At 35.4% G+C, this 25,412-nt stretch overlaps 1 pseudogene across 1 annotated transcript in view; it reads left to right on the forward strand.

Annotated features, from left to right (window-relative positions):
• Positions 1–24,404, forward strand: part of LOC308271602 (glomulin-like) — a 112,818-nt pseudogene extending 88,414 nt beyond the window's left edge. The window contains exons 3-5 of the transcript in view: positions 374–515; positions 2,189–2,311; positions 24,282–24,404. The product of the transcript in view is annotated as a glomulin-like (transcript). The remainder of the gene's footprint in view (positions 1–373; positions 516–2,188; positions 2,312–24,281) is intronic.
• The last annotated feature ends 1,008 nt before the right edge of the window (positions 24,405–25,412 follow it).

Below are 25,412 nucleotides of genomic sequence, written 5' to 3' on the forward strand. Positions count from 1 at the left end.
AATTTGACAGTTTGGCATATATAGAAATTGGTGAGTGACTTTTCCTCCTAAGGTGCATTGGCAGAGGATGAAAACTTTTTTCTGGGAGACTTTTCTGTTTTCTCTAATTATGTCAACATGTTGGTTGGTGGGGGTGTATTGAACTGGTGGCCACCAAGTGTTCAGCCCCAGTGCCAATGAGAAATTAGAGGTTGTGCCCCTACCACTGTCATTCAGACTATGAGCCCCTCAGGGGCTTTGGGGCCTGATCCCCTTAGTCATCCAACAAATAAATCATCCAGACTGTTCTTAGAGGGGCTAGGGAGGAGGCTGATGACTCCTGATGGTGCCTTCTACTTTTTCTGGATAATTCTTTTTTTTTTTTTTTTTTCAGTGCACAAGTTCTTTTTGGAACACACATTGGTTCCATTGAAGAGCTCTCTTTCTTTGGGGTGGACCTTGGCCCTGGGACTAAGCAGGCCCCTGTCCAGTTGTTTACTTTTAAGCTCACCATGGAGCATGCTACTGCAAATGAGGTCAGCTTTTTGTCTCATTTTTCTGATCAGCTTCCCATTTCTCTTAATGTCTTAGTAGAGGAAGACCTTGTTTTCTACTTCAAGAAGTTGGGAAGCATTCATGCCTGCAATTCCTTCCAAATGTTGTGGCTTGCAATGGATGTCACTAGTGCTCTGACTAGCAAAGGTGATATTAACTCTTTTTTAAGATGCTTCAGTTTTGGGGGGATTCAAATAAAGCTTGCACAGCCACTTATAAAAAAGTGCTGGGATACACATTGGGCTTTTTAGGATCTGTCTGACATGGGCAGTTTGTGGCCTCGGAGTGCCCCTTTCAAAGTCTCTGGAGTAAAGCTTCTCCATACAGTTCCAGTTTTGCCATGCCATCATTTGGATTCATTATTTGGATCCTATTGGGGATCTGTTGTTGGGAGGCTTTGTTGAACATAGGCCTGAGAGTGTAGGGATTTAGCTGGGGCATTATATTCAGCCTAGCAAGTTGCTGATTCCAGAATATGTACCTTTCTTTAGTACTGGAACGAGTCATAAAAAGCTGATGACAATCAAGCCAAGTAGGATTGTATATTTGGAAAAATAGTTTGGAGAAAGTCTGCTAGGGTCTGCAGCTTTTTAGTATAAGAGGAGTCTGGAGTTTCCAATGGAGAAGGCTAGTAGCAGTAAAAGGTGGGTACACAAATGTTGGCTGACTGGAGTGTATCTGTCTATGTTTATTCATAGTGGGGGGACTTTGAACCTGCCTTAGAAGAATCTGGACAGCAGATGGAAATGAAGTCAGTTGGAAGATCTCAAATTCCAGGAATGGCCTATAGGCATAGTCAAAAGTAGGTATAATGAAGGTAGTAGATGAGGAAAAAACTCATCTGTGGCCCAATAAGACAATGTTGTGGTATTGGCACAAGAAGATGGTGGACTTGGGGCTTCTGCCTTTTTGAGAGCTAGACAGAGGAGCAAGGAGGCATTAATTGGGGAGGAGGTACTGAGATGTCATTTCAGCCTGTGGTTCCACAGGCTGTGGTATACACAGTAGCAGCAGGCATGATTCCCCTAAGGGACTTTCCATCAAGAATGGCATCTGGGTTTTACCTGGGCATTACCTTTGCTTTCCTGCCTGGTCATTAGCTTCCTTTTCCTTGGCAAGTAAGATCAGGGAGTTTGGAACTCTTAACCATAAAAAAGGACTCTTGTTGAGGCCAGGTGTTTATGAAAGTAAAGTAATCCAGATGTTCTGGACTGCTTTTGACTCAATTTTTTTTTTTTTTCCAGGTCTGGGGATGGAACCCAGGGGAATTTGACCTCCGAGCTACACCCCCTGCCCTATTTTTTCTTTATTTTGAAACCGGGTCTCACTGAGTTGCAGAAGGCCTCACTAAGTAGCTGAGGCTGTTCGCGAACCGAGATCCTCCAGGTCTCGGCCTCCCAAATGCTGGGATTACAAGCATGCGCCACCACACCTGGCTTTGACTCAATCTTAATTGCATCAGGTGGTGTCCAGGTCTAATGAGCCCTCTGATGGCCAATCTTTTCTGAATGCTGACCATTCCAACTAACAAAAAGTATGTACATTTTCTGAAACTAGCTTGAATGTATAATTACCTGTGTAAGTCATTCTAAAATTTCTAATCATAAAGCCTCGGAGAGTGGGTTTGCTCTGTTTCTTTTACATTCCTGCCTAGAGAGTCCAGACTAGTGCCAGCATGCCTAGAACAGATAACAGACAACACTCACATTGTCCGTGCCCAGATATCCCTTTCAAGAAGGTATTTCAGCCAGCCATTGGCCTACGCAAATTGGCTATGGTAAATGCCTTCTGGCTGGCTCAACAAAATATTGTAAGAGACTTAGTCCCCAGGGAAAAAGAAATAGAGGCCAAAGTAGAATAAAGCAGGTTTCTTTATTAACCATTGAGGCTCAGTGAGCAAAGTTCTGGATCTGAGCTCTGAATGACATCATTATATGGAATATATAGCTCCTATAATATGGGTTTTGATTGGATCAAGAACAGGTAGGGATACCAATATGGGGGCTCAGGTCAGGTTTCATTTCTGCTTCCTTACCTATATTTCTTGTATTAGTCTTCACATAGTCAGGACTGTGTGACACTCTCTTGGGCTCCACAGAGCAAGTATTGGGCAGTGCCATCTTGGGCTTCATGTGTTTGGGATTGAGTGATGCTATCTTTCTGCAATTAACTGCCTTTATCTTGTGGTTTTAGCTTCTGGAAAAGATCCTGCTTTGTTTACCTCAGAGAGGCCCTGTAAAGAAAGTTTTATTCTATCTTTTCCCTATGTTTTTAGCCAAGAGTCATCTTCAAGGACATAGCTAGACTCCTGACTCACTTTGATCCCTGTTTCTCAGAAAATTAATCAACACAGTTATATTTTCAAGTTGTTCCTAGGAAAAAATGTATAAAATATAGTTTCTAAAGAAAGACTTACCAACAATACTAAAATCATTAACAAAAATAAGTAATATAGATTGTGTGTGTTTGTGTGAGTGTGTGTGTGTGTGTGTGTGTGTGTGTGTGTGTGTGTGTATGTGTGTGTTACTGAGGATTGCACTCAGGAGCATCATACCTCTGAGCTACTCCCTCAGCCTATTTTTTTAAATAGGGTCTTGCCAAGTTGCCAAGAGACTTACTAAGTTGATGAGGCTAGCCCTAAACCTAAAATTCTATTGTCTCAGTTTTCTAAGTATTGGGATAGTACTTAGAATAAGTATATTATAGTTTTGTGCCTTCACATGTGGCATTATATTAATTTTTTAAACTATATATAGTTACAATGTGGTATATTTGTTATCTTATAGCTTTGGAATGTTGTTTCAATAGCAGCTGTTATTTAGATATCTGTCTAGGAGAACAGAATAGAAACATGAGGAAATGCTATTTGATGCTAAATCTAGTTTCTATTTTCATATCTTTAAAAAGTTATTTACTTAAGAAATGGAATTATTTTCAACAACCATGCTATGTTTTACTTTATTTAGTAAGTTACCTTCAATTTAATTATTTTCTGAAAATGTGTACCTTCTATACATTTATTTTAAAACACTTTTTTTGTGGTACTGGGAATGAAACCCAGGGCATTATAACTGCAAGCTACACCCTCAGCCCTATGTTTTATTTTTTATTTGAAACAGGATCTCACTGAGTTGCAAAGGACCTCACTAAGTAGCTGAGTCTGTCCTGAAACCATGATCCTCCTGTCTCAGACTTCCAATTGCTGAGATTACATGCATGCACCACCACACCCAGCTAGAACACTTTCTAAAAAATTAAGTAAAAGCAAAGAAAATTTAGCTTCTTCTGATAAATTTAACTGCTTTTTTCAAAGTTAAAAACTTTTATATACATAACTCCAAAATTTAATTATATTAAGAATGTAACAGTATAATGACTAGTGGATAAAAAATTCTAAATTAAAATTCTGACACTATCACTTGTTTAAACACTCTAATTCTTGGTCTTTGCATTTTAGAATGATAATAATATAATTATCTCATAGGGCTGTTGTGATTAAATGGAGTAATATAAAATAGCAATTATCATATGATGATTTCTCATTAACATTAGCTACTAGTTATAATAAAGGTGGTACAAGGGATGAAATGTTTTCATAATAAAATCATCTGCACAGTTATGATTTTAATAAAGACTTAAAATCTTGGTGCAAAAGTATCCCAAGGACACTTCATTAGAACTTCTAAAACTGCATGATGTGGCCACACTTACATCTGAGACTGAATTTACAATTTGAATTCATTTTGTTATTTCTGATGCTATTGTTTTGATATTTCTTTTCTGTGTGTATAAGAAAAAGTAAATTAAGCAAAATTAAAATGCTTCAGTTTAGAGAATAAAATAAGAATTTTGTTAAAAAAAATAATGCCTCTATTATGCCTATCCAGAGCATTTCAGATTTACCAAAACAAGGTATGAGTAACAGACCTGGCCTAGCTCAAGAAAATATTCACTGCTTACATATTTGGTTAGGGGAAAGAAATGTTTACATTGCTCTGAACAGGGCTTTTGACATTCTATATCTGTTACCTATTTTAACCTAAGAGGAAGAAAGGTTTCAGTATCTTCTTAATGAAGAATTGAAATAATGAGATTTGAAGGGGTCTAGATTGAGAGAGTCTGATAACACTCAATGGCACACAAGCACCCAAATCTGCTTTTCCTTGACTTCAGAGACTAAGTCTCTTTCTCTTTTCAGACTGTCTACAAATTATCTAAAAATTACTCTATAATTTTTCTTATATGGCCTAATATTTCTTCTAAAAGTTAGAAGGCTGTCAAAAAAAGAGGACATATGGTATGATTCCCTACAATAATAACTTTATAGCTCTTGAAAAACATAAAAATAAACCAATATTTAGTCATGATTACTAAGGTTTCTTAATGTAGGTAAAGCATCAATTTTATCATTTTGCCTAAGTATAAATATGTGTATTAATTTAAATGAATTAAAAGTGTCATCTTTGTAAAAATTTTAAATATTGGTAGTTGTAAACAATTCAAATAAACATTAAAGTGAGAATCACAGTTGTCTGTTGATATGACAAGGTTATTTACAATGTTACAAAACAAATTTTGCAATAGATTAAAATCTTCATAATTTCTCATGGATGCATAGGTTGAGCATTCCTAATTTAAAGTCTTGAATGCAAAATGCTCCTAAATCTTAATTTTTGAACATTATTATAACAACATAAGTGAAAAATTCCACAGCCAGAAAGTTTGTCTTGTGAAAAAATTCTTCTTTCTTTCTTTCTTTCTTTCTTTCTTTCTTTCTTTCTTTCTTTCCTTCTTTCCTTTTTTCTTTTTATTTTGTGATACTTGGGATGGAATCTAGAAGCATTATACCTTCAAGCTACACTACTGGCCCTATTTTTATGCTTTATTTTGAAACAAGATCTCACTGAGTTGCAAAGGACCTCGTTAAGTAGCTGAGACTGTCCTCAAATTGTCAACCTCCTGTCTCTGCCTCCCAAATTCTGTGATTAAAAGTGTTTGCCACCATGCCCGGCCTGAAAACTTATTTAGATGAAGAAGGAGATCCTATAGAAGACCAAATAAGGCAACCTAACTGAGGGGATGGGAGTGGGAGGAAGAAGGAAACTCTCTAAAGCAAATGATGTACTTAAACAAACATATCAAAGTCAATCAGTAAGCCAAGCATGGGAAAAAGTGACAGAAAGGGAATGGGGTGGGAATTGCTAAAGGCTAGTTGGGTGATGTGTACATGTATGTCTACACAAGTCTTTTGTCCTATTAAAATGTATGACTACAATGCACCAATAAAAAATTAAAATAAATGTAGAAGAAAAAAAAAAGTGCAGGGGTTGTAGCTTCAAGGTAGAATGCCCATAGGCTTCATCTCCAGACCTGCAAAAAAAGAAAAATAATAATAATAATTCTCAACTATATAACTATCCAGTCCAAATCACTTTTGGTCCTAAAAATTTGGGATAAGAAATTCTCAATTTATACTTGAAAATGTGGACTTCCGGGAAGATGGCGATGAAGAAAAATGGGGCTTACGAGCTCCGCTAACAACCAATCTCTATTACCACAAATTCAGCACCTTTCATAGCCAGAAAACACCATCAGCAGAGAAACAAAAAATGTAATTACAAGGGACAGAGAAAAAGAGGGCTGGAAAAACAAGACACCAGAGACACCAAAACAAGCACAGTGCTGTGGCCGGAGATGCGGCATGGAATGGCGCTGGCGCCATCTTCCCTTGCAGCACCAGGCCCCAGAGAGGAGGGGGACTCAGAACAGAGCTCAGAGCCAGAGAGGAGATATACCAGCCTCACACCCGAGGACATGGCAGCAGCGCCTTACTGCTGGCGGCAGCAGCGAGTTCACCAGACAGCTACAGACCAACACACTCAACAGCCCACCAGGCTCCAGAAAGGAGGAGCAGACAGCGAGCTGAGGTGAGCCACTGCGGAACAGCTGGGAGGAATTTGGCAGATTTTTTGGCGCAGGGAGCATCTAAAGCTCCCAGTGGCTGGGCTCAGCACACCCTGCTGGGACTCAGAGCGGAGCTAAAAACCAGAGAAGAAATATGCCAGCCTCACAGCCGAGGGCGGGGCAGTGGCGCCATATTGCCACTGGCAGCAGCAGCGAATTCACCAAGTCCACTACAGCTCCATCAGTGCACTCAACAACAGTGAGTCTTAATTGGGGCACCTAGAGGAGAAATCCCAGTACTGCACTCCCAGGGACTTGACCCAGTGGGGGAGTGGCGGTGGCAGAGATATCACACCATAGGAGAACGCCCAACCTGCCCCCCCCCCCATGGTCTAAAGCAGCCTCGATTGACTCCCTGGGTCTGAGACTTTGCGATACAACCCAATAAAGGAGTAGTGGGGACTGAGATAACACAGACTTGAGATTCAGAGCACCTTAAGTGAAGTCATAGTGACCCAAGGGAAGAACCCAGAGAAGGCACAAACTTCCAAAATCATGGGAAAGAGGAATAACAATGGAGCAATGAATGCCCACAACCCCACAACATCAGAACCTGATAAAACAGAAATTCAGAGATTTCTAGAAAATCAAATCAGGAAAATAACTGTAGAAATAATAGAGGTGTTTCAAAAAGAATTTAGAGAGAGCCAAAAAGAGATAAAGGATGCAATTAATGAAGTAAAGGCCTCAATTCAAAGTACAAACAACCGATTAGACCAAATGGAGAATAGAATCTCACTCTTAGAAGATGAGCACTCCAAAAATAAGCGCATAGTTTCTAATTTAGAAAAAAAATCCGACAGCAGGAGGAATCTGACATTGAAGAAATATGGGCCCATTTTAAGAGAGCTAACCTAAGAATAATTGGAATAGAGGAGAGAAAAGAAGGTAAACCAAAGGGATCAACAATCTCTTCAAGGAAGTAATAGGAGAAACTTTTCCAAACATAGAGCAAGAGGTCGATACACAGGTCCAGGAAACTTATAGAACTCCCTTTAGACCGGATCGGAAAAGAGGATCCCCACGCCACATAATTGTCAAAATGACCAATGTGGAAGCCAAGCAGAGAATCTTAAAGGCAACAACAACAAAAAAAAGGGCCAAGTGACATTCAGAGGCAAACCAACTAGAATCACTCTAGACTTCCCAAACCAAGTCATGAGAGCCAGAAGGGCTTGGAGTAACATATTCCAAGCTCTGAAAGAAAACAACTTCCAGCCAAAACTGTCCTACCCTGCAAAATTTCCTATCAAATTAGATGGGTAAATAAGAAGCTTCCATGACAAACAGAAACTAAAGGAATTTATGTCTTCGACAACAGCACTAGAGAAAATACTCAAAGAGATTAACTACAAAGAAGAAATAGGTAACACACACCAGAACCAGAGAAACAAGAGTTTCCATCCAACAGACAACTAAGATTGGTTATCTGTGGAGATTCATTATTTATGTTAGTCTTTTACCTATCTCTAAATTTTTATTGTTGTTAATTTTTAGGATTTCTAGTTGGAATATTAATATTCCTTCAGATATAGCATTTGGAAATATTTTATCCCATTCTTTCAGTAACTTTTAACTCTGTTTACATTGTCTTTGGATATACAATATTTTTTTTTTTTTTTTTAGGGAGTTTGTATACCCTTCTGTTGCCTGTGCCATTGAAATCATATCCAAGAAATCACTACCAATTTCAATATTGTGAGGTTTATGATCCAGATTTTCTTCTAAAAGTTTATAATATTAAGATTTATATTTAGGTCTTTTAACTATTTTGAGTTAATATTTGTACATGGATAGATAAGGGTCCAGTTTTATTCTTTTTCATGTAATTATTATTTTTCAACAATATTTAGTTAAAAGACTATTATTTCCTCCACCAAATGTTTGAGGAAACCTTGTCAAAAATAACTTGACACTATATGGAAGAATTTATCTCTAGGCTTTTATTTAACTCCAATGGTTTATATATCTGCCTTTAGAACAGTACTACACTGTTTCAATTATTGTAGCTTTATATGGTTTGATATCAGAAAATATACATCTTCCGTTTTGTACTTTTTCGAGATCATTTTGGGTATCTAGAGTCCATATTCTATATTAGGATAGGTTTTTTTCTGAAAAATAAATAAATAAATATATGATAGTTTCACCTAAAAAAAGAAAAAGAAAAAATATTCTCTGGTAAGAAAGAAAGCAAAAAGAAATATTGAAATGTTATCTTTAAGTCATCAAAAGCTTGGTATCAGACAAATGAAACTGTTATGTGAGATTATCATTTTTAATCTTGGATAAATTGCTATAATACTAGATGTCAACCACTAAGCCAAGGATGGGAAGGAGGGATGGGGAGGGAACGAGGTGGGGATCGGGTAGGTGCTAACTGGGTGATGTGTGCATGTATGTCTACAAAAGTTTGTTGTTTTTTTTTTTTTTATCCGACTATGATGTATGAATACAGCACACCAATAAAAAATAAAAGGGAAAAATATATAATTTTTTTTTTACCATTTAAAACAAGTGCTAAATTTTCATAAAGATTAATTGCAATTTTCTTTTTATTTCAATATATTTTGTTATATATATCATAGAGGAAACTAAAAAGAAATATGCATATTTAAAATGATATTTAAGAAAGATAAAAGAATGTTTAGCAAGAATTATTTCATAGTTACTGGAGATAAGGGATAGCATATTTGAAAAAACAGTGATAAATTAATAATTTAACTTTATTACATATAATATTTTATAATGTTGTTTTAAATTTTTAAAATATGTCTTAATACACAAAAAATAGTTTCAAAATCCATCCAGAAATTAAAAATAGTAAAATATTATGATAGAAAAGATTGATGAAATCTATGACCCTAATGAATAAAAAAATTGTACTTACAAGTTTATAAATACCATAATCTATTCCTTTGTATAATTCCTTTGTATAATTCTGCTATACAAGAAAAGGGATGAAACACGCAGGTTTTTCAAAATGTAATTACACTCTTAGTAGTCATAGCAATAGTAATAACAGTACCATTATTACTAATATATCCTTTTAGTATGCCAGAAAAGTTAGTATTCACCATAAACATTCACATTTATTTTTACTTAAAAGACAGGGTAGGAACTCTACCACAATTGACTATGTCTCATATGTTTGTGAAAATTCAAGACAGGGACATGTTCTGTCTCATTTTTTCCCATGAATTTGCTTTTTATTTTGTCTGCAGAATATGTTTAATTACCCTCTAATTTGATCTCCCAATTTTGCTGGGTGGAACATTGTGCTCAGTACTTGAAAAGGAGTTAGATATTTAAACAGTCTTTTACATTACTTCATCTTAATTTAATTTGTTAATTTATTTCTCCTGCAGTCTCTCTCTTCAAATACTATTGACATTTTCAAAGGGCTTGCAGTGGAAGAGAAAAATCCTTGTATCCAACAAGGGCTAGAGGCTTTGTGGTAGTTCTTTACAGAAGTTTTTAATAATCTCAATTATCAGTATATTTATTTATTAATTCATTCATGTATTTTATATTTTTATTGGTACATTGTAATCTCACATTTTAATGCAGTGAAAAGTGAAAGTAACAAACATGTACACATCACTTGGTGAGCTTACTCCCTCTCAAACCCCCTCCCTCCCCTTCTCCTTACATGATATTGAGATTGGCATTGGTATTATCAAATATGTACATAACCAGTGGAACTAAAGAGGTAGTCTAAAAAAGAGTGGTGGTGAGGAGAGAAAAAAATAATGAAGACACTATCTCTAGTACTTTTTAACCCCTTCAAAAGTTTCTTAAGATTACTCTACGGGCCTGAGTCAACTTTCTTTAAAATTCACAACTTAACTAATGATTTTAGCAATACAGAAACTGAATAAATTCAGCCAGTGCCAATATATGCACATACTTAATTTCAAATTATACTAAATTTATAATTATAAATATGTGAAGAGTTTAGATCCAAAGAGAGAGATTTTAGTCTCAATACCTTTGTTAAAATTTGTAAGTATAACTTAGGTATAGCATCAATGAGCATCAATTAACTGTGCTTACTACTCACATGATTAAGTGAATAAAATTAAATCTTAAGAATAAAAATCTGTTCTTTAGATTTATAGTCACAAAAATCAGAATCTAATGCATTAAACCTAGTAGCATTTTGTTCTTGATCTGTACAAATTATAGACCCAAGTAACCTTTCATGCTTGGGAACTTCCATTCAAATGCCTTAAGAACCTTCATCAAAAGAAAATTACAGAAGCTTATCTCAAAACAGGTGTTTCCAAAAATGTGTAACTAGAAATTAAATTGAAAGTAGCGACTCAATGATATTGTTAGTAGAATTTAAAATATGGGGAAACACTTGCTTAAGTAAAGACAGATTTGTCTACTGTATAGAAGAAAGTTTTTATTTTAAGAATACTGAGGTCCTTTTATTTTATTTTTTATTTTTATTTATTTATTTTTTGCAGTACCAGGGATGAAACCCAGGGGCATTATACCCCTAAGATACACTCCTGGGCCTTGCTAGTAGCTTCCCCAATGCTGGAATTACAAGTGTGTGCCACCATGCCCAGCCCTGAGGCCCTTTGAAAATGAAAGTTAAGCCAGGCCTGGCGGCACACACTTGTAATCCCGGCGCTTGGGAGGCGGTAGCAGGAGGATTGCTCTGGTTCAATGCCAGCCTCCCTGGCTGGCTTAAGAGACACTGTTTCCAAATAAAAATATAAAAATGGATCTGGGAGTATAGCCTGGAGGTAGAAGGGTTTCCAGAACCCAGTACCACCAAAAAAATAAAAGTAAAAAATAAAAAAATAAAAAAATAAAATAAAAGTTAATATTATCCCTGTGTTTATGGATATCTCTACCACTCTGAACTACATTATTTTGTGAAACTACAAGGAGTCAATTACGTATGTAAAAAAAAAAATTGAAATTGACATAATAATGTCCAGGAAGATGGCAACTGAAGGAAGCAACACATACCAGTCCTGCTGATCCTTGATCTCCATTGCCTTAAAAACAGCATTCTTACAAAATCCAGAAAACACCACAACTTTAAAAAGAATAAAGGTGACAGAAAAAAAAGGATAGAAGACAGATCAAAGAACAGAAAGAAAACCTGCCAGCCTCCTGGCTGTGGGTGCCACAGAGGCACCATCTTGTCTCACTGCACTCCAGAGAAAAACAGGAAAACAATCAAAGACCTGAAGTAAGCTACTGCAGATTATCAAAATTGTAAGTTATTAGTTCCTCCTGTGCAAACATCAGCTACAAATTTCAGCAGTGGCAACTAAGCTCACCACACCTTCCAGAGATCCAGAGTGCTCAACAACATCAGAAAAGAAACCTGCCTGCCTTGCAGCCATGGGAACCACAGCAACACCATCTTGCCTCAGTGAACCCAACTTCAGAGACAAAGAGGAAACCAATCAATAACCTGAAGTAAGTGACTGCAGATCATCGGAATTGTAAGCCATCAGTTCCTCCTGTGGAAACACTGGCTACAACTTCCAGCAGTGGTCGCCAAGCTCACCATGCCCTCCAGAGATGCATGGACAACTCAGCAGTCCCATCTTGCCTCACTGCAAGATGACTCAAGGGATGATCAGAAAAGCAACTAAGGACTTGTAGTAAGGAATTGCAGATTATTGGAATTGTAAACCATCATTTCCTTCTGCACAAACAGCAACTACAACTTGCAGCAGTGATGGCCAAGCTCACCATACCCTCTAGAGATACAGACCAGCTCCCAGCAACACTGAGCAATTCCCATTAGTAAGTGAACCTGATGTTCTGGCCAGAAAAATGCCCACAGACTCAGGCTCTGCATCAGTAGAAAGTGTAGGGAAAGACCTATGCTTAAAACTAGATCCAAATAGTAGGATATCTGGGATCACCACAGATCACCCAATTGAGGAGAATGGGGAGAAGTTAGATAAGCCCAGTCTTAGCTGTGCAGAAACGAGACTCTTCAATAGAGTTTGGTCTCAGAGGCATTTGTCACCTACAGAAGCAGGGAAAGATTGAGAATCCACATCTGTGGAAAGCATGGAGGGCGATCTACACTTAACATTAGATCCAGCCCCATTGATACTGGCCATCTGCATAGACTGAGAAAGACTCAGGGAACCAGGCTTGCAGCAGAAAAGGTACCAGTGGCACTCAGTGTCTCCACAAAGAGAGACTGAATATTTATATATTTGTAGGGTTGCATTATTTTATTTTATTTTGTTTTGTTTTTGTTTAGTGTGTGTGTGTGTGTGTGTGTGTGTGCTTGCTTGATTGCTCTATTCCAAGCCCTTCTCCCAAGCTTCTTTCCTTGTACATACCTACTCTCTTCTCTCTAACCCTCTTCTTTCTCTTTTGTTCTCTCTTTATCTTTAAATCTACTTCATACCACTACACTAAAAATTCTACATTGGTAACTAGAATACTAATAAATATTTACCATCTCTAATCTCTACTATATACTACCTTACCAAAGTCATACTTTTATTCTATTTGATCCTATCTGTGTTTTTTTTCCTATTCCTGCAATTACAACTTTACCTTCCTCACTCAACCTTCGCTGTTGAATACAACACAACTTGCCCTTGTATATACCAGATGACAACTAGAAACTGAGAGAAATCTACCAAAAGCAATAGAAACAAACTTCTAAAATGAGAAAAAGGAAGAAGAAAGAACAATGAGCTTCCAAAACCCCACAATAACAGAACCTTACAACACAGAATTGCAAAGATCTCCAGAAGGTAAAATGAAGAATGTTACTGTAGAAATAATACAAAACTTTCAAAGAGAATTTAGAAAGAATCTGAAAGAAATAAAAGATGCAGTCATTGAAATGAACACATCAATTCAAACTACAAACAATAGATTAGATCACATGGAGAATAGAATCTCACTCCTAGAAAGATTATCATTTCAAAAATGAACACATAGTATATAACTTGGGAAAAACAATTTGACAGCAAGAATTGGACATTGAAGAAATATGAGCCCATTTTAAAAAGCTAACCTAAGAATAATTAGCATAGAGGAGGAAAAAGAAGGTGCAACCAAAGGGATCAACAATCGTGTGTGTGTGTGTGTGTGTGTGTGTGTGTGTGTGTGTGTGTGTGTATGTGTGTGTGAGTCTGGGGATGGAACCCAGGGGCATTCAACCTCTGAGCTACACTCTTTGCCCTAGTTTTTATTCTGTGTTTTGAAATAGGGTCTCATTAAGTTGTGGAGGGCTTCACTAAGTAGCTAAGGCTGGCCACAAAATGTGATCCTCCAGTCTCAGCCTCCTGAAGGCTAGGATTACAAGCATGCACCAGTATTCCTGACTTAACAATATTTTTCAAAGAAATAATAAAAAATTTTTTAGTTTATATTTTTTATTTTTATGTTTAACATATTGAAAATAGCATACATTCAGACTATACTTGGTACCCTCCCTCCACCCCCCCCTCCCAACAATGATTGTCAGGTTAACCATACTATATTTATATGTTTACACAAATTAGGATGTAACTCCTTTATTGATCAGCCTCAGCCTTCTTCTTCTCCTATCCTTCCATTCTAGCTTTGGTGAGGTTTCTCTTATTCACAAGAAGATGGAAAAACCTGGAGAACATTATGTTAAGTGAGATCAGCCAAGAAAAAAAAAAAAAAAGAAGAAGAAACTTATGTTTTCTCTACTATGCTCAAACCAGGGAGTATTAGGGATACCAGAAAAAATTTCAAACATAGAACAAGAGGTTGATACACAAGTATAGAAAACTTATAGAATGCCTTTAAGACAAAATCAGAGAAAAGGTTCACCACACCACATAATAGTCAAAGTGACCAATGTAGAAGGAAAATGAGAATATTAAAGGCACCAAAAACAAAAGACAAGTGGAAGTTAGAGGCAAATCAATTAGAATCACTCCAGAATTTTCAAACAAAGTAATGAAAATCAGAAAGGCCTGGAGTATCATATTATAAACTCTGAAATAAAAAAAAAAATGTAGCCAAAAATTTTTTACCCAGCAAAACTATTCCTCAATTAGACAGAGAAATAAAAATCTTCCATGACAATCAGAAGCTAAAATAGTTTCTGTTTTCCAAACCATCATTAGAGAAAATACTCAAAGAGATTAACTGTAATGAAGAAATAAGTAATACATGCCAGAAAGAGAGAAACAAAAATTTCCACCTAGCAAAGAAGTAACCAAAGAAGAACAAACACTACCTCAAATAGAAAGTAAATCTCAATATATTAGGAATTAAAAACTATCTCTCAAAAATTACGCTGAACATAAATGGCCTCAATTTCCCATTAAGAAGACCTAAGATGGTAAAATGGATTAAAAACTAGAAAACCATCTATCTGCTGCCTGTAAGAAATACACTTTACAATAACGATAGTCACAAACTAAAGGTAAAGGGCTGGAGCAAGATAATCCCTGCCAAATTAACTCAAAGACAAGCAGAAGTGGAAGTATGAGATCAGGCAAGATATACTTCAAGCCCAAGCTTATTAGAAGAGACAAAGAGCCCATTTTTACTAGAAAAAATCAGCAAGAGGAAATAACAATAGTCAACATTTATGCCCCAAACACAGGTAAAGGTACTTTCATAAAACAAACTCTTTGTGATATTAAGTCATACAATACAATAATACTGGGATACTTCAATACCTCTCTCACACCATTAGACTGATCTTCTAAACAAAACGGCAGTAAAGATGTCTGGTACCTTAAGCATATCATCAACCAAATGGACCTATTAGATACATATAAAATATTCCACCTAACAACAGCAGAGTTCATATTTTTTTTCAGCTCATACAGAACTGTCTCCAAAATAGATCACATCCTTGGCCATAATGTGAGCACTAGAAATTCAAAAAATATGACCTATTTTCCTGTGTCTTTTTAGGCCATAATGGAATGCAACTAGAAATTAACTATAAGAAGACCACATAAACAGGCCCAGAAAAATCACATAAACATGTGGAGACTGAACACCACACCTGAATAAAGAATGGGTCATAGAAAAGGTAAGAGGTGAAATCAAGAAATTTCTAGAAACAGAGATACAACATATCAAAACCTCTGAGTCACTTTGAAGGCAGTATTAACAGGAAAATTCATACCACTGAATGCCCACATAAGAAAAACAGAAAATAAACAAATAAATAAACTAATGATACACTTTAAAGCCCTTGAGAAACAAAAACAGTCTAACATCAAAGCCAGTAGAAGGCAGGAAATTATTAAAATCAGAGCAGAAATCAACAAAGTAGAGAATAGAAAAACAATACAGAAAATCAACAAACCCAAAAGGTCGTTTCTTGAAAAAATTAACAAAATAGAGAAAACATTAGCCAACTTAAGCATTAAAGTAAAAGAGAGAGAATCAACCAAATTATAAAATAAGAGATGATAAAGGAGATATTACCACTGACAGTGTAGAAATCCAAAGGATTATCAGAAAATTTCTTTGAAAATCTCTACTCCAACAAAATGGAAAATCTCAAAGAAAATGACAACTTCCTAGATAAGTGCAGCCTTCCTAAACTGAGTCTAGAAGATATAGAAAATTGAAACCAATAAATAGCAATCAAAGAGATTGAAACAGCAATAAAGACCCTATCATCAAAGAAAAGCCCAGGAAAAACCCATGTTTCCCAAGTGAATTTTATAAAACCTTTATAGAATAGCTAATCCCAATATTCCTTAATCTATTTCATACAATAGAAACAGGACTCTCCCAAATACATTCTATGAAGCCAACATCACGTTACTACCAAAACCAAATAAAGACCGCTCAAGGAAAGAAAACTACATGCCTATATCATTGATGAACTTGGATGCAAAACTGCTAAACAAAATATTAGCAACATGCATTTAAAACCACATCAAAAAAATCATACACCATGACCAATCAGGGTTCATTCCAGGGATGCAAGCCTGATTCAACATATGAATATCAATCTATGTAATTCATCACATAAACAAAATAAAGACAAAAATCACATGGTTTGTTCAATAGATGCTGAAAAGGCATTTGACAAAATCCAACATCCATTTATGCTAAAAGCAATGCAAAGAATTGGAATAGTAGGAACATAACTCAGTATCATAAAGGAAATCTACATTAGACCCACAGCCAACATCATATTAAATGGGGAAAAAACTGTAAAATTTCCCCATAAAAACAAAAACAAGACAAGAATGTCCATTATCACTTCTCTTTAATATAGTAGTTGAGACTCTAGCCAGAACACTAAGGCAAGAAAAAAAAAATCAAAAGAGTACCAAGTAGGAAAAGGAGAACTCAAAATTCACTATTTGCAACTGACATGATACTATACTTAGGAGATCCAACAAACTCAACCAAAAGGCTTATAGAACTGATCAACAAATTCAGCATGGTGTCTGGATACAAAATCAATCTTTAAAAATTGGAAGCTTAGCCAGGCATGGTGGTGCATGCTTGTAATTCCAGTACTTTGGAGGTTGAACAGAGGATCACTCAGGTTCAAAGCCAGCCTCAGCTACTCAGTGAGACTCTCAGCAACTTCGTGAGACCCTGTTTAAAAAAAAAATACAAAATAGGTCTGGGAGTGTAGCCCACAGGTGGAAAGCTTCTGGGTTCCATTCCCAGTACCACACACACCAAAAAAAAAAAAATTTGGAAGCTTTTCTGTAATCCAACCATAAATCCACTGAGAAAAAAATCCCCCCCAAAAAACATTTTTACTCAGAATATTCCCCCCCAAAAATAAAATACCTAGGAATAAACTTAACTAAGGAGATAAAAGACCTCTACAAATAAAATTATAAAACATTGAAAAAAGAAATCAAAGAAGACCTTAGAGGATGGAAAGATCTTCCATGTCTGTGGATAGACAGAATAAATATCATCATAATGGCCATGCTTTCAAAAGTGATTTACAGATTCAAAGCAATACTGATTAAATTACCAAGGTCATTTCATACAGACATAGAAATTCAGTCCTTAACTAGATTTGGAACAATAAAAACCCAGAATATTCAAAGTAGTTCTCAGCAACAAAAAAACATCACATTGCCTGATGTTAAAATATACTATAAAGCCATAGTGATACTTTCACAAAAACAGATTCATAGACCAATAGAGCAGAATAGAAGACTCAGAAACAAATCCACACATTTACAGTCAACTTATTTTTGACAAAGAGGCCAAAAACATACAGTGGAAAAAAAGCCTGTTAAACAAAAGGTGTTGGCAAAACTGGTTAACCATATGCCGATAAGTGAATCTCACTTTCTCACCCTGCACAAAAGTCAATTCAAGATGTATCAAAGACTTCAAAATTAGACCAGAGATCTTGAGGCTCCTTGAAAATGTCATAAATGCAACATTGCAATGCAGAGGCACAGGTAAAAACTTTCTCAACAAGACACCAAAGGCACAAAAAACTAAAAGAAGAATCAATAAATGGGATTGCATGAACCTAAAGAGCTTCTCTATAGCAAAGGTAACTATCAAGAATCTCAATCCAGAGCCAACAGAATGGGAGAATATTTTTGCCACCTACTCCTCCAATAGAGGTCTATTATCTAGACTTTACAGAGAACTCAGGAAACTCAGCACCTATAAAACAAATAACCCAATTAAAATTGTGCAAGGGAACTAAATAAACACTTCACAAAGGAAGAAATTTAACTGCCCAATGAATGCATGATAAAAATGTTCATCATCATTAGCAATCAGAGGGATGCAAATCAAAACTGCCCTGAGATTTCACCTAACTCCAACTAGAATGGCAATCATTCAAAACACAAACAACAACAAATATTAGCAAAGATGTGGAGAAGTGAAAACTCTAATAAATTTTTGGTGGGACTGCAAATTATTGAAGCCACTTTGGAAAAATGTATGGAGGATCCTCAGAAGAATGGGAATAAACTTACCATATGATACAGAAAAACTACTTTTGTGTATCTACCCAAAAGAAGGGAAACTAAACTATGAAACTAATGCTTATGTATCTATGTTCATAGCTGCACAATTCAAAATTGGCAAACTACAGAACTGGCCAAGATATCCATAAACAGATGAATGGATTACAAAATACGGCATATATACACAATGGAATTTTACTCAACCATAAAGAAAAATGAACACATTTAGATCATTTACAGGGAAATGGATCACACTGAAGGACATTATGCTAAGTGAAATTTGTCAGTCAAAAAAATAAATTGAATGCTGTTCCTATTATGTGAAAGCTAGGGAGAAAATGCATCATAGGAGGAACTCTAGACATAAAAGGAGATACTATAGATGAGTAAATAAGGTGACCTGAGGGGAAGGGAGGGGGGAAGAGGGAAATTCTCTAATGTTCATGATGTACATTCACAAACATCAAAGTCAATCATTAACCCAAACATCTGAGGGAGGAAGGGGAGGGGGGAGGGAATTAGGTATGGATTAATTGGGGAGTGTATGCATGTATGCCTCCACCATCTTGTACTCCATTAAGATGTATGACTATAGTGCACCAATAAAACATTAAAAAAGAAAGAAATTGACATAATAAGAATATGAGATGTACATTATCTTTTAGCTGACAGTCATATGGTCTAATCAGCAAATAGTTTAATTGTGGGATGGTAATAGTTATAAATCTAGACATTTAATTTTTTTGTATATATATATATATATATATATATATATATATATATATATAGCCAGGCATGGTGGAGCATGCTTGTAATCTCCGTGCTTGGGAGGCAGAGACAGGATCGTGCAGGCTCAAAGCCAGCCTTGCTGGTTTAAAAGACCCTGTTTCCAAATAAAAATATAAAAAATAGGTGTCTGGGAGTGTAGCCCAGAGGTAGAAGGGTTTCCAGGACAGGACCACTAAAAAAAAGTGTGTGTGTGTGTGTGTGTGTGTGTGTGTGTGTGTGTGTATATATTATATATAGTTATATATTATATATTGTTATATATTATATATATTATATTATGTATATTATTGATTATTGTAGTCGCACATCATAATGTTCAAAGCAAAAGTGGCATAACACTTGGTGATCATCCTTCTAGCTCCCTCACCAATTCTTTTCTTTCTCTCTATATATTAAGATTGCCATTGATATTTTCACATATCAACAGAACATCAGTGTAAGTGACATCTTTGTTAATTCTCTCTCCCACAACTACCACCCTTCTCTGGACCACCTTTATCTTTATTATCAAGAATCCCTTCTGTATTCTTATTACTCTCTAGTTTCCACACATAAGAAAATACATATGACCCTCACTTCCTTTGATTAGCCAATCTCACTTATTATAATGTCCTCCAGGTCAATCCATTTTTCTGCAAATGATATAAAATTTTGTTCTTCTTTATTGCTGAGTAGAATTTCATTATGTATGTATCTCATAATTTTGTAATCCATTTATTTGATGGAAACATTGGTTGGTTCCATAATTTGGCTAGTGTGAACTAAGCTGATGTATATATGAGTATGCATGTTTCACTATAATATTCTGACTTCAGTCCCTTTGGAAAGATATCCAGGCTTTAGTAAGTAGCTGAGGCTGTCCACAAACCACAATCCTCCTGTCTCACTCAGCCTCCTAAATATTTGGGATTACAATTGTGTATCACTATGCCAGGCTATAATTTTTATTGTAGAACTCTTTTACCTCTTTGGTTAGATTTATTTCTATGTATTTTATTGTTGGAATTGATTTTTAGATTTCTTTTTCATTAGATTCATGGATGACATCTAGAAAGGCTACTGAGTGTTGTGTGTTGTATTTCTCTACTTTGCTGAATTTGGTAATCAGGTCTACAAGTCTTTTTGTTGGAATTTTTAAGTCTTCTAAATAAAAGATTATCTGCAATAAAAGATGAATTCAGTCCTTATTTTTCCATTTATATTCTTTTGATTTCCTTTTCTTGCTTTATCAATCTGGCCATAATCTTATTTGGAAGGTTTTTTTTTTTTTCTTTAGGATTTTGAGCACATTGTACCAGGCTCCCCTGGTTTTTATGATTTAGATTGAGAAGTCTAAAATAATTCTCATTGTTTTGCTTCTGAATGTCACCCATTTGTTTGCTCTTTATGCATTTAAGATTCTCTCCTTGACCACTGTTTGTTGTCTTAATTACTTTGTATCATGGATTTTTTTAATCTTGTCTTATTGGATTTCTAAATGTATCCTGTATGTGATTTTCCATCTCATTTTCTATATTTAGGTAATTATTTGCTATTATTTCTCCTAAGAGGTATCTAATGCTCTTGATTTTTGCCTATTATCCATAAATTAGGTTATTTTTATTATCTCATATTTCTTAAATGTTCATGTCATATTGTATTATAGTCATTTCTGTATTGTTGACTGTGTGGTCAGTTTTGAATTAACTGTCTTCTGGGAGTGAAACTATTTACTGTGTCATTAGTCTTCCAGAAGAGGTTTCTATTGGCATCTATTTCATTTATTGTAACTATTATTTTACTCAGCTTCTTATTTAGAGCTCAATTCCTTTATTATAATTTATGTTCTATCCTATATAAATTCTTTGATGTTATTTTTAAGGTCTTTGATAGTATCAAAAATCAAACTTTTGCATTCTTAGGCTGGCACTTTCTGCATCTCAGTATTGGTGATCTCACTGTTGAGATGAGGAGTTTGTTGTTTTCTTCCTTGTCAATCTTCATTTTCATGTTTTCAGGACTCATATCTTTATCTATTTTCTTGGCATACTCTTTTCTTTTTGCATTAGATTTTTTGTCTATTTGTTGTTCATTTATAAGTCTATATTAGAGATATATATTTGCCTCAATAAGTATGTTTCATATAATCAGAACTTTTAGTTATTACCCTAGAAACTCTTTAACAGGTCATAGTTATTAGTGTAGATGAGTAGCAATTTCTGATTGGCTGCAGGCCCCTCTGTGCTTTCTAGGTCCAAACTCAGCAGGACCAGAGACCTTAACATTCTGATCTGAGCCTGCTGCCTAGCTTTCTGAGATTTAATGCACCAAGAATATTTCTGTTTCTCTGCTGATTGCAATCATGTAAAACAGTGTGGACCACTGGACTCTGATCTCTGTGGATGCAGGGTACAAGCTCAGCAGTAGAAGGGATTATTATGATATGAGCCTTCTGGGCCTTGTGTCCAGAGATTGGCTACCCCTGGGACTCCAATACTGTTTTGCTGGTTGTGATCATGTGAAAACCTATCAGATATTGGCCTCCATGCTCAGCACCAGACACTGCAGGCCAAGAGTTTGTTGCAGTTCCAGACTGTGGAGTGTCTGTCTATCAAATTACCCCAGGAATGCTGCTACTTTTCTGCCAGATGCAATCACATGAAACTGCTGGTCCTAGTCTCTCTGTTTGCCAGTCCCAAACTCTGCCAGTGGAGAGATTGAAGCAATCTGACCCTAGGGTATGAGTTGCTGAGTTATTTAGCCCCAGGGACAAAACTGCTGCTCTGGACAGCTGTGATCACATGAGATTTTGCCTTGCCATTGCAGTACTCAATTTGATGTGAGAGCTTATAGCCCAGCCTGCATCATAGTTGGCTGAATTATTTTACCCCACTGACACTACTGCTGATGATCATGTGGTGAGAGTTGGAGACTCTTCAGGAGCAAGTGAATTGATTACTCCTGATTTCACCTGAATGTCCCTAGGGACTATCTGCTAATTGACATATCTTCTGTATCCAACTGTAGACCCTGTAGCCACCTCTGCAGAGGTGATCTGCAAACTCATAAACCAAGGTCCAAACCAAGGTTTGGACCTTGCCATGCAAGTCCTTGCAGCCATCTATGCTCCTACTTAAATGTTTTTTATCTCATAGTCTTGACAAACAGCCTGCAGAAAGGGTCTGTATTTTCTGGGTCCAACAAGTTCAATTGTTGCCACAGGGGTTCTCTGAGTGGCTTGGCAAGGCAGGACTGTTATTCACCCTGATCTTGACAAGGCTGGTTGTATCCAATCAGGTCCCTGAAGAAAGGGTCTGTCCTAAGGGTTATGAACATGCAAGCCAGAGAGTGCTATCAGACAACAAAAGTTGGTCATCAAACTCAGTTTGAAAGAGGAACTATCCTAGAAGTTATTTTTAGAATTAATTTAATTTAGAAAATAAGGAAAAGTTGTAGAATAGAATGGAAATATTATTGTATGAGAAAGCAGCATCCATAATACAAATTTTCAATTTCTATATCTAACAGAAAATTGATGTAAAAAATTATGTCATTTTTATTTTTTGGTTTGGACATAATAAAATTCATGCACATAGCTAATAATCTTTAAGATTATTTGTGAATTAAAAATAAATAAGTTAATGTGGTTTATTTGCTACTGAATTCATATATGAAAACTTCAGGTAATCACCAAGCCATACATTGATTTCAGCATATTAACAAAAGCAGATCTATTAAAGAAAGAAAACAGTAATAAAGTGATTCTTAAGTATACTATGATAAAAAATTGACTTATTAGAAGTGATATTAACATATGTAAAAATAAGAGCTTAAAAAGACTAAAAGTTAATTGAGTCAAATAAGTAAAAATGAAATAAATTACAATATGGGACCATGCTGGATGGAAAATATACTTTATTTATTCTATTGGTGACAAAATTTCAACCGGAACATACAACTGAGAAGTTGAAATAAATCTAAAAAAGAAAAAGGCATTATAGTGAGATATAAAATGTCCCTTATATAGCTCATTTGTTAATATTCAGTTTATTTATTAATATAATAATATATTATTTTATAATCAGGTAATGAGGGTTATAATTCCACTAATGAATTAGTCCATTTTAATGGGTTTACCTGGATGGCACCTGGTAGGCCAAAAGGGTATGGCTAAAGGATGTGGTTCCTGGGATACAGCATTAGAGATTATATATATGTTTGCTTCTACTCCATTTTACTCTCTTGCTTCCAACCTCTGTAAGGAAAAGAGCATAGGCCATGTGTTTTCCTTCTGCCTCCCACCCCCCTACCCTTAGGTCTGGGTCCCTCAGCCTTATATGGACTGAATCCTAAACTATTAGAAAATAAATATTATTTTCTTTAAATTATGTAACAAATCTTCAGATTATATCTGTAAAAATGCTAATAGTTATAGAAGGTGAGTCTTGGATAAATCATAGACTATTGTCATTGATGTATACTAAAATTAAATGGAAAAATTAAGTGTGAGATGAGCTAGTATCTTGGGAAGTAACAACACAAATTCACCTGTTTACAGGTGGAAGTAAATGGTGTAACAAAAGAAAATGAGAGAAAAACATAATTAATCATTAATTTCTATCATATTTATGGCCTTTCCTGAAGAATATTCAAACATCTGTACAGAATAGAACACATGGTTTTTGGTTGGACTTGAGCCCTAAGAATTATAGATAAACCTAATTAAGGGACAAATGAATTTTAATTCTTTGACTTGGACAAATTACATTCCTACAGAAGTATTATCGTATAGAGAAATAAGATGCATGCATTCATAGCCCTGAAATAAGAGGTAAATAGAAAATGAGAAAGCTAAAGGAAGAACTGGAGACTATGAAAATAGCCTTGATTAAGAACATAAAATTATGCCTTACAAAATATAAGTTTTAAAATTTCAATTATAAAGTAGAATTCTGCAATGAATAATTTAAAACATTCTTCTCTGTAAAGAGGGCTGCAAATGTGAAGAGAAGCCAACTTGATTTTATCTGAAGATGGCCATGGAAGAAATTACTTTTTCTTCCTTTATCCATTTGCTTCTGTCTTCAGCAACATTTATTGAAGGCTTTCTTTGTGCTGCAAGAGTACAGAGTTGAAGAGTTCTTGGGAAACACAATTGTTATTCATGTAAAGTACTACATTTTGGTTCAATCAATCAACTGTGAAGTATGAATCATTTTCTAGTCTGGAGGTGGGAGGGAACATACTTATAAAAAAGAATTTTGACAATGAATATTTGTTCAAAAGAGGACAACTAATATATTGAGAAAATGAAAATCTCTCTTCAAAAAAGAACTAGGTGAAGTAGTTTGAAATTTAGGCTACAAAAGAGAAAGAACTTATCCGAGAAGCAGGACAACTCTTTAAATAGTGCTGACAGATGAGAAAGGTAATAAAAAACAGCAAGTTAAAACCAACAGGGAAAAGGTCACAGGTTCTATTTACCATTGAAGATAGTGCATAATCCTTTATTAAACAATTAATACAAAACTAAAAGCTATGTATGTAAGAGCAGAGAAAATATCTATGGTTTCAAAAGTTATGGTTTCAAACTCTTTTTTAGATTTTCTGAATGACAATCAGTTTATATAACATAAAGGGTATTCTTTTATAACAGGATAATAAACTCTTAAAAGGCTGGGCATGGTGGTACACACTTGTAATCCCAGCATTTGGGAGGCTGAGACCAGAGGATCACAGTTTGCAGACAGCTTCAGGTACTTAGACCCTCTGCAACTCAGTGAGACCCAGTTTCCAATTAAAGAATAAAAAATAGGGCAGGGGTGTAGCTCAGAGGTTGAATGCCCTTGGGTTTCATCCCCAGACCCACAAAAAACAAAACAAAACAAACAAACAAACAAAACCTCTTAAAATTTTTAAGTGTTGGATAGCTTTACAGAGAGATTGTGTCACATTTTTGTGATAGGAAAGAATATCTTCCATATATTTCAAGAAATCTCAAAATTTTGACAGTAAAAAATTTGTATCAGCATAGAGTACTTTTTTGTTGCCTTGATATTTAAAAATTTACTTATGTGTTATGTTAGTTTCAGTCTCCTATTACTATTAGAATAGCTTCTTCATTGGTAAGTAAATTTTTTTCATAATTTAATTTATGAGGTTCATTAAAACATTATTATTTCTTTGCTGTTAAAAATACTAATTTTTATTTTTTGACAT

This window comes from Muscardinus avellanarius (genome assembly GCF_963383645.1).
Source record: "Muscardinus avellanarius genome assembly, chromosome: 1".
Lineage (NCBI taxonomy): Eukaryota > Metazoa > Chordata > Mammalia > Rodentia > Gliridae > Muscardinus > Muscardinus avellanarius.